This window comes from Crassostrea angulata, chromosome 9 (assembly GCF_025612915.1).
Source record: "Crassostrea angulata isolate pt1a10 chromosome 9, ASM2561291v2, whole genome shotgun sequence".
Lineage (NCBI taxonomy): Eukaryota > Metazoa > Mollusca > Bivalvia > Ostreida > Ostreidae > Magallana > Magallana angulata.
Window position 1 is genome coordinate 2,167,603 of NC_069119.1, and position 7,096 is coordinate 2,174,698.

The 7,096-nt window shown below is 30.9% G+C and overlaps 1 long non-coding RNA gene across 2 annotated transcripts; it reads right to left on the minus strand.

The window, feature by feature from the left end:
* Nucleotides 1–4,184: 4,184 nt before the first annotated feature.
* LOC128163484 (uncharacterized) lies at nucleotides 4,185–6,200 on the minus strand. 2 transcript variants are annotated; one of them, XR_008240807.1, is made up of 4 exons: nucleotides 5,451–6,199; nucleotides 5,131–5,205; nucleotides 4,742–4,849; nucleotides 4,185–4,594 (listed from the first exon to the last, which is right to left on the minus strand). It is a non-coding gene; the product is annotated as an uncharacterized LOC128163484 (long non-coding RNA). The 2 variants fall into 2 exon arrangements; XR_008240806.1 differs by having other exon boundaries at nucleotides 4,188–4,594; nucleotides 4,715–4,849; nucleotides 5,451–6,200.
* Between the last annotated feature and the right edge of the window lie 896 nt (nucleotides 6,201–7,096).

Sequence of the window (7,096 nt, forward strand, 5' to 3'; positions counted from 1 at the left end):
TACAAAAACACACAGGGCTATACATTCTAGTAATTAAATTATTCATTCAAACACATTATTAGAAAAGAAATGTAAAATTGTTAAAACATACATGCTGCATTTTCCTTAATTTGGGAAGGGTTTATGGATTTTTTTTTAAACTTTCATGCTCTTATTTAGAATGTTTTGACATAATATATATGTACAAACACCAAATTTTGCAGATTAATTTCACCTAGGTTCACTTTTCAATGATAGAAACTCTTACAGTATTAGAATATTGGACTATTTAATCTCTAATTGAATGAACAATGTATCTATACATGTACATATTATGGGTACATACATGTATTTACATGGATGTCAAGTTTCATTTATATCAATATCATCCTGGTCTCAATCAATTTAATTCAATTTTTATACATCCTGAAAAAGTTATCATGATATGCAAAAAAATTACATTGTTTCTTCGATGAAGTGTTTCTAAAAATACGCAAACCCATCGGCATTTCTCGAATCTTCTAAAACAATGTCCATGCAGTCCAGTCTTTGATAAATGCAATCATACAATGCATTATTTTGTAGTAATGAGGTTAATTCTTAAAATTATTGATATTTTCATAATCTCATTATTAATCAAGCTCTGTAACTTGATACATTAATATGTTATCCTATTGGGAATGCATAACATTAAACTAAACAAGTCAAAATTTCAAAAGTCTATAAACTCGGTCAGCTATAACTAACTACATGTAATTTGCATGTATCTCTGGTATTCATTGAGTGCTCAGATGATAAGTCTTATTTGGGTCACACAAAATTGTAGATCATAATTAACACATAATTTTTGCAATAAAACAAATACTGCTATATGCTACTATGCCAGATAATCAGTAACCTAATGGCGAATTTGGATTGTACATGTAGATGTACATGTAATATCAAAATACAATTTTATATTTAACTGAATAGCGCGTACTTGTCACTCAGATTTATGGAATCATACCAGCAGGATTTTTTTGGATAATGAAATTCAAATTATGACTGCATTGTTTTATCCATTAAGTAAACATACATGTAAATGTCAAGGAGGAGAAAAATACATTCAATGACTTAGTGGCTAATTTTCTTATAAATCTTTTTGTATTAGTGAAGATCAATTTATCAAGGTTCTAATATTTTTTTATATATGAAGATTGAGATAACAATTATTTGCTCTAATTAATATTTATATTGACAATCAGGGAAAATGAGCTGCCAATGCACTAGCAGTATTAGAAGTTCTTGATCAGTTATCAGTTGTATTCGATACCTTATTACACCTCATAATATTTATCCAAGAATAAGGGTTGTCTGCCGCAATCTACATTTAACTATATATTATGTAGAACTAGTTAAACTTTTTAAATACATGTATAATTTTATCACATACATGCATATTGAGAAACAATCTATGTTAATTTTCTAAATACAACTGAGACAGTTTTTTAGTCGATTAAAGAAATATGTCAATTAGATATATACATGTAGTGGATATAGTGTATTTCTTACATGTGGGTTGGGGCGGGGTTGTTAAAAATTGTTAAAATTGTTCTGCATGCAAAGGTAAACTTAATCCTGACTCTTGAGATTTTCAAATGATTATACACTAACTAGAGGAGCCCAATCTCAATTTGTTTTCTAAAATTGTTACCTTTCTTACTGGCCAGCATGCACAAGCCCCTAGTAACTGCTGGATTAGCAACTGTACTTGGGATATTGTCTACTCATGCAAAAAATTATCAATTATTGGGGGGACCCATACATTCTCTTTTTCAAGCACAAATCAAAAAGTGAAAATTTTGGCAACATTGTTACAGTAGCATTTTCTTAATCTATTCGATAAAATAAACAACCAATATTAAAGTGTCATTATATGAACAATGGACATGTGCTCCACTCCCCAACAAATGATTGCAATAATCATTCTGACTATACTCCTAAAATAACCATTCAAATGTCTGGTTTCCCCCCTCCTTTTTCATAAATTAGACAGGTCTTTCAGACAAAACTATAAATTTATCCACTGCCATCTTTGATATTAAGTCTAAGAGTTTATTTCTCACAAAAACACTTTATAATCAGTCTGAATCAATGCTAAGGCTGTGCAATTTTAAGTAGAAATTTTCAAATTTAATCTTATTTTATTGAAAAATAAAAAAGTTAATTCTGTTTTAGTAACATCCCCATTCCCGGCTAAACCAATCACCTTGTACCGGGTAATAACAGTTTCTGTAAATTGCTTTTAAGATTAATTATGACCACTTTTAATTCAAAAGCCATTTTTATTACAACCAGTTACATCAAGAACTCTGTACATTTAAACAATGTAAACACATTGACTATTCCCCTTTGAAAAAAATGTTTCATGTTATATTTTACCCCTTGTCTAAGTCAACACAACAGTCATAGCTGCAAGATGAATTAAAAGTTTACCAGTACTTTGGATCATAATGAACTTAATATAAGTCATTAGGGACCTACATATCGCATACCAATTTCAATAGGAGCCATCTCTCTAACTAATGCTAGTCACTAAAAACTATTTTATGACTTTTTGCAACACAACATAAGCCTGAAAGTAGAGCAATTCTCCATTTCACCAAATAATTGACAGGTACCGTACAAATAATCTGAAACAGTCCCTTGCTACCTTTCACTTTCACTAACTTTCTATAAAAAAGAGTTTTGTATAATACATTATGTAATAAGAAAGAATATGCAGTTCTAAAAAAAGTAAACCCCATAATGCCACTTCCATTGAGGTTTAAGAAAAAATATAACCATTTAAGTGATCCCACTATCTCCACTTCACTTAATCATCTTTCTATAAGTACCCATACCAAAAAAAAAGCACTAAAAAGTTATACCTATGAGCCCTTAAAAAAGTTACAAAAAAGTCATAACTAAGTTAGCGCAATTTGGAACCATCTGATCAATTATGGTTCCAAATTAGCATCAAAAAGTTATACCTATATTGTAACTTTTTGCTTAAGTACAAAAAAGTCATAACTAGAGTGTAACTATTGACAATTTATTTTTTTCATAAAAATAAAAAGGTATAAAAAAGTTATCAAAAAGTTATAATAAAGTTATCATTTAGGTACAAAAAAGTTACAAATTAAAGTTACAGAAAAGTTATTATTTAGGTACAAAAAAGTTATACATATAGGTATAGAAAAGTTATCATTTAGGTACAGAAAAGTTATAGATGTAGGTACAGAAAAGTTATACATATAGTTACAGAAAAGTTATCATTTAGGTACAGAAAAGTTATACGTATAGTTACAGAAAAGTTATCATTTAGGTACAGAAAAGTTATAGACGTAGGTACAGAAAAGTTATACATATAGTTACAGAAAAGTTATACATATAGTTACAGAAAAGTTATCATTTAGGTACAGAAAAATTATAGATGTAGGTACAGAAAAGTTATACATATAGTTACAGAAAAGTTATCATTTAGGTACAGAAAAGTTATAGATGTAGGTACAGAAAAGTTATACATAAAGTTACAGAAAAGTTATTGTTTAGGTACAGAAAAGTAATAGATGTAGGTACAAAAAAGTTATCATTTAGGTACAGAAAAGTTACACAGAAAAATTACAGATGTAGGCAAAAAATATCTATCTGTATCATAAACTTCAGATAAAAAAAAAACCCAGGTACATGTACAGGTGTTATACTGATAAAAAAAAGTCCCTAATGTTGATATGAACTTTTCATCAAATTGTTTTTGCTCTTGAATAGGAATTTAAAATCATATCTGTTCATGTGAGTAGAAGAACACAAGTCAATGTTTTTGTTAATCAATATGTTTACTGAATTATATTTACATCTAATGAGTATGCTTTCCTCCATTTCTTATGGAAACTTATAGTTAACGCCTTGTTTAACGATTGGTCGAAACCTACAATGACCTTAGAAAAATCACTGAAATAATCAGGATATCAATGCAGACTCACATTCCCATTGAAGACAATTTGGCTGTTTCTTTTAGCTAACGTACTGATGCACATTAAAAATAATATAGTAAATAACTTACTCTTTACAAACAATTTATTAATTTGTTAAAAGAAAGATGTAAATATAAACAATATAATGTTTTGTTTGACGATTCATGCAGGTAATGAAGGGAGCAATGATTGCAGAAAAAATTTACATAACTCGCTAATGCGGGTAATGTATTTTTTCTGCAATGTCGCTACATTCATATCCCGCATATGGCACCAAAGAAAGCATTTTATTGTTTACATAATTATCTCAAATCATTACAGACCCTATATGCAAGTTTTTTAAATAAAGCAATAAACTAACATAAAAGCATTTGGGATTACATGTGTGTCTAATGTTCTTGCTAAATTTGAATAGAAAGTTTGAAAAACATTATTTTGTAAACCAAAATTTGACCAAAACCTTCATAAAGCATGTTTTAGGTTAAATTCCTAACATATACTAGCATGATTTTGTTCCAAACATACTAGTATGATTTTTAAAACAGTCCTGGTTCTAGATGATACCAATGACCTGCAGTAATTTATCAGCAAACAACTGGATCTGTTTCTTGAATCTGTTCCTAAAATGTATAAAAAAGAATGTTTCATTATGGCAATTTCTTACTACATGTACTTTCATTGTAACTGTTAAAATCCTTGACAACTACCTTATACTTAAAACAGAAAATTTTATAGCATACCAAGTTGAATATATATATGACCAGCACCTGGCAGGTGAAAACTGGTTTCTGTTTACATGGCTGCATGTATTTCTATGGGAACGGTTGCTCTTGCATCTGATCTCTTTCATAGTATTATCCTCGTCCTCCATTAATCTAAAAGAAGGCAATAATATTTAAAACATGATACTGTTTGACAATTTTCAATATATGTAGCATAAATTATTATTAAATATCAGTAAAACTTTTCAATTCTCTGTTGACCTGGTACCCCCCCCCCCCCCTCCCTCCCCTCTAAAAAAAATAAGTCAACATTGATACAGCAGTTGCCATTATATTCTCAGATTTACAATAATTCATTTACTAAAAGATATACATAATATATGGTTAAAAATTTAAAATCTGTATATCTTTACTTGATAAACACACACACTTACTTTTTTCATCTTGTATTAATGATGTATCTTCAATCTGGTGTACAGTCTGCTAGCTGGACTTGGTTGGGATTTTTTCTGCAATACAATGATACTCTTTTTAAAAGAGTCGGCCATAATTTGATTACATATTGAATGTACATCACTAGATATACATGGCTGCATAGGCTTTGATATAGATGATAAAATCATGCACTTCTTATTAGAATTCTAGAAAAACTCCAAATGTAATTCATTTCTAAGTGCAAAGCAATAATATAGAAATTGAGATAAGCAAACACAAATGAATTATTCAAAATGACTTGTTTGTATATCAGACTTACCCTGAATGGAAATGGTCATCCACAACTAAAGCCATATCATCCAGGTCTTAAGCATGTCTATCTTTATGAAACCACTGCTTGCAGTTTCATTACTACATACAACACGCTGTGATTCTGCATATTTCTTGAAAAAATCAGGAAAATCTTCACAACAACTCCTGTCTTCTTTGCCCATTTCAAAATTTGATGGCGGAATGGCAATTGTCCAATCAGAATTCACGAAAGTCAAAGTTTGAAATTTTGGCCAATCACGATACAGCCACGATTAATACCGGGATAAATCTTTAAAATTTATTTTGGTTAAAAAACAATATTATTTACTTAATATTATCTAAAGAATTCTGCATTTAATTGAAACAAATTTTAGTAATATTTTCTTTCCTTACAACCTGTTAGTTTATTAACCGATCATCAAAACTGGGCATTTCCGGTCTCAAGAGCCGCCATTTTGAATAATTTGAGGGAATTTTAAAAACTAAATCAATTTAAATACCAATGCATTTTTACAATTGATGAATATGTAAAACCAAAAATTATAACACCTTTTTTAAATAAAACATGTTTCCCAAAGTTTATAACACAGTCCTTATAGCTATATGCTGTTATAAATTACGATGAGAGATAGGCTAGTACTGGGAAAACATACAGATGGAAACAGCAGTACTGTTCTTTGTTAACAGCATGTCTATTAATCAAATATGTGAATAAATATGATGAACCCATCTCATAATAACAAACAATGCTACCACCCCTCCCCAGCCCCCCCCCCCCCCCTTTTCTTCGCATGCATTCGATGTCGTGGGAAAATTCTGATTCAATTTCTAGAAATCTACTCTATTCCTTTATTCATGGGGTAGGCCATGAAAAGTTGGAAAAATTTTCAGTGATAATATAAAGTTGATGCTACCCCTTAGTATTTAACAGTGTTTAAACGAAATCGTAATATGTCTAATGATGTTCAAGAGACAGATAACAAAATAATGCTTGCAGGAGCAAAATAAAAAATGTCTGCTGGTCAAAACACACACATCAACTTTTTTTCTTAAACAAACATCAGTGTCATCACAGCACGGACTAATCATGACCTCTTTAGACACCCTTTACTGTTAACCTGGGATGTGTGTGCGTTCAGGCGGAAAGTGATTTCCTGTTTCTGCCTTATAAAAACAATAAAATTTTGGACAGGTGTTTGTGTTGCAATTGATGGACTGGATTCCCGTTATAATGGTTATGTCATTGTTTTCAAACAAATCTTAGTGATTTTACTACCCAGTGTGTGATCAACCTACATCTACCCCCCCCCCCCCCCCCCCCCCCCCACTTATCGTGATTTTTATAAAAAAAAAAAAAAAACAAAGTTATAACGATATTTTATAGCGAGCGCAGCTCGCCGGCGCGCAGCGCCGGCGAGCGAAGCGAGCTCTAAGAACCAGTGTGCGCGGGAAAAAGAACGAGCTAAACCTACAGTTCATCAAACAAAATTTTTTGTCTACGTCCCATAATGCTCTCTAATGTTTTCACCCGTGGTGCTATGCCAAAAATGGCCGACTTTTAACTCGTAATTTACGGTGACTTAAAGTTTGAAAACACGTTTTGAGTACCGCATATGCTTTGGCGAGACTCAAAAGATTTGTTACATGCTTCCA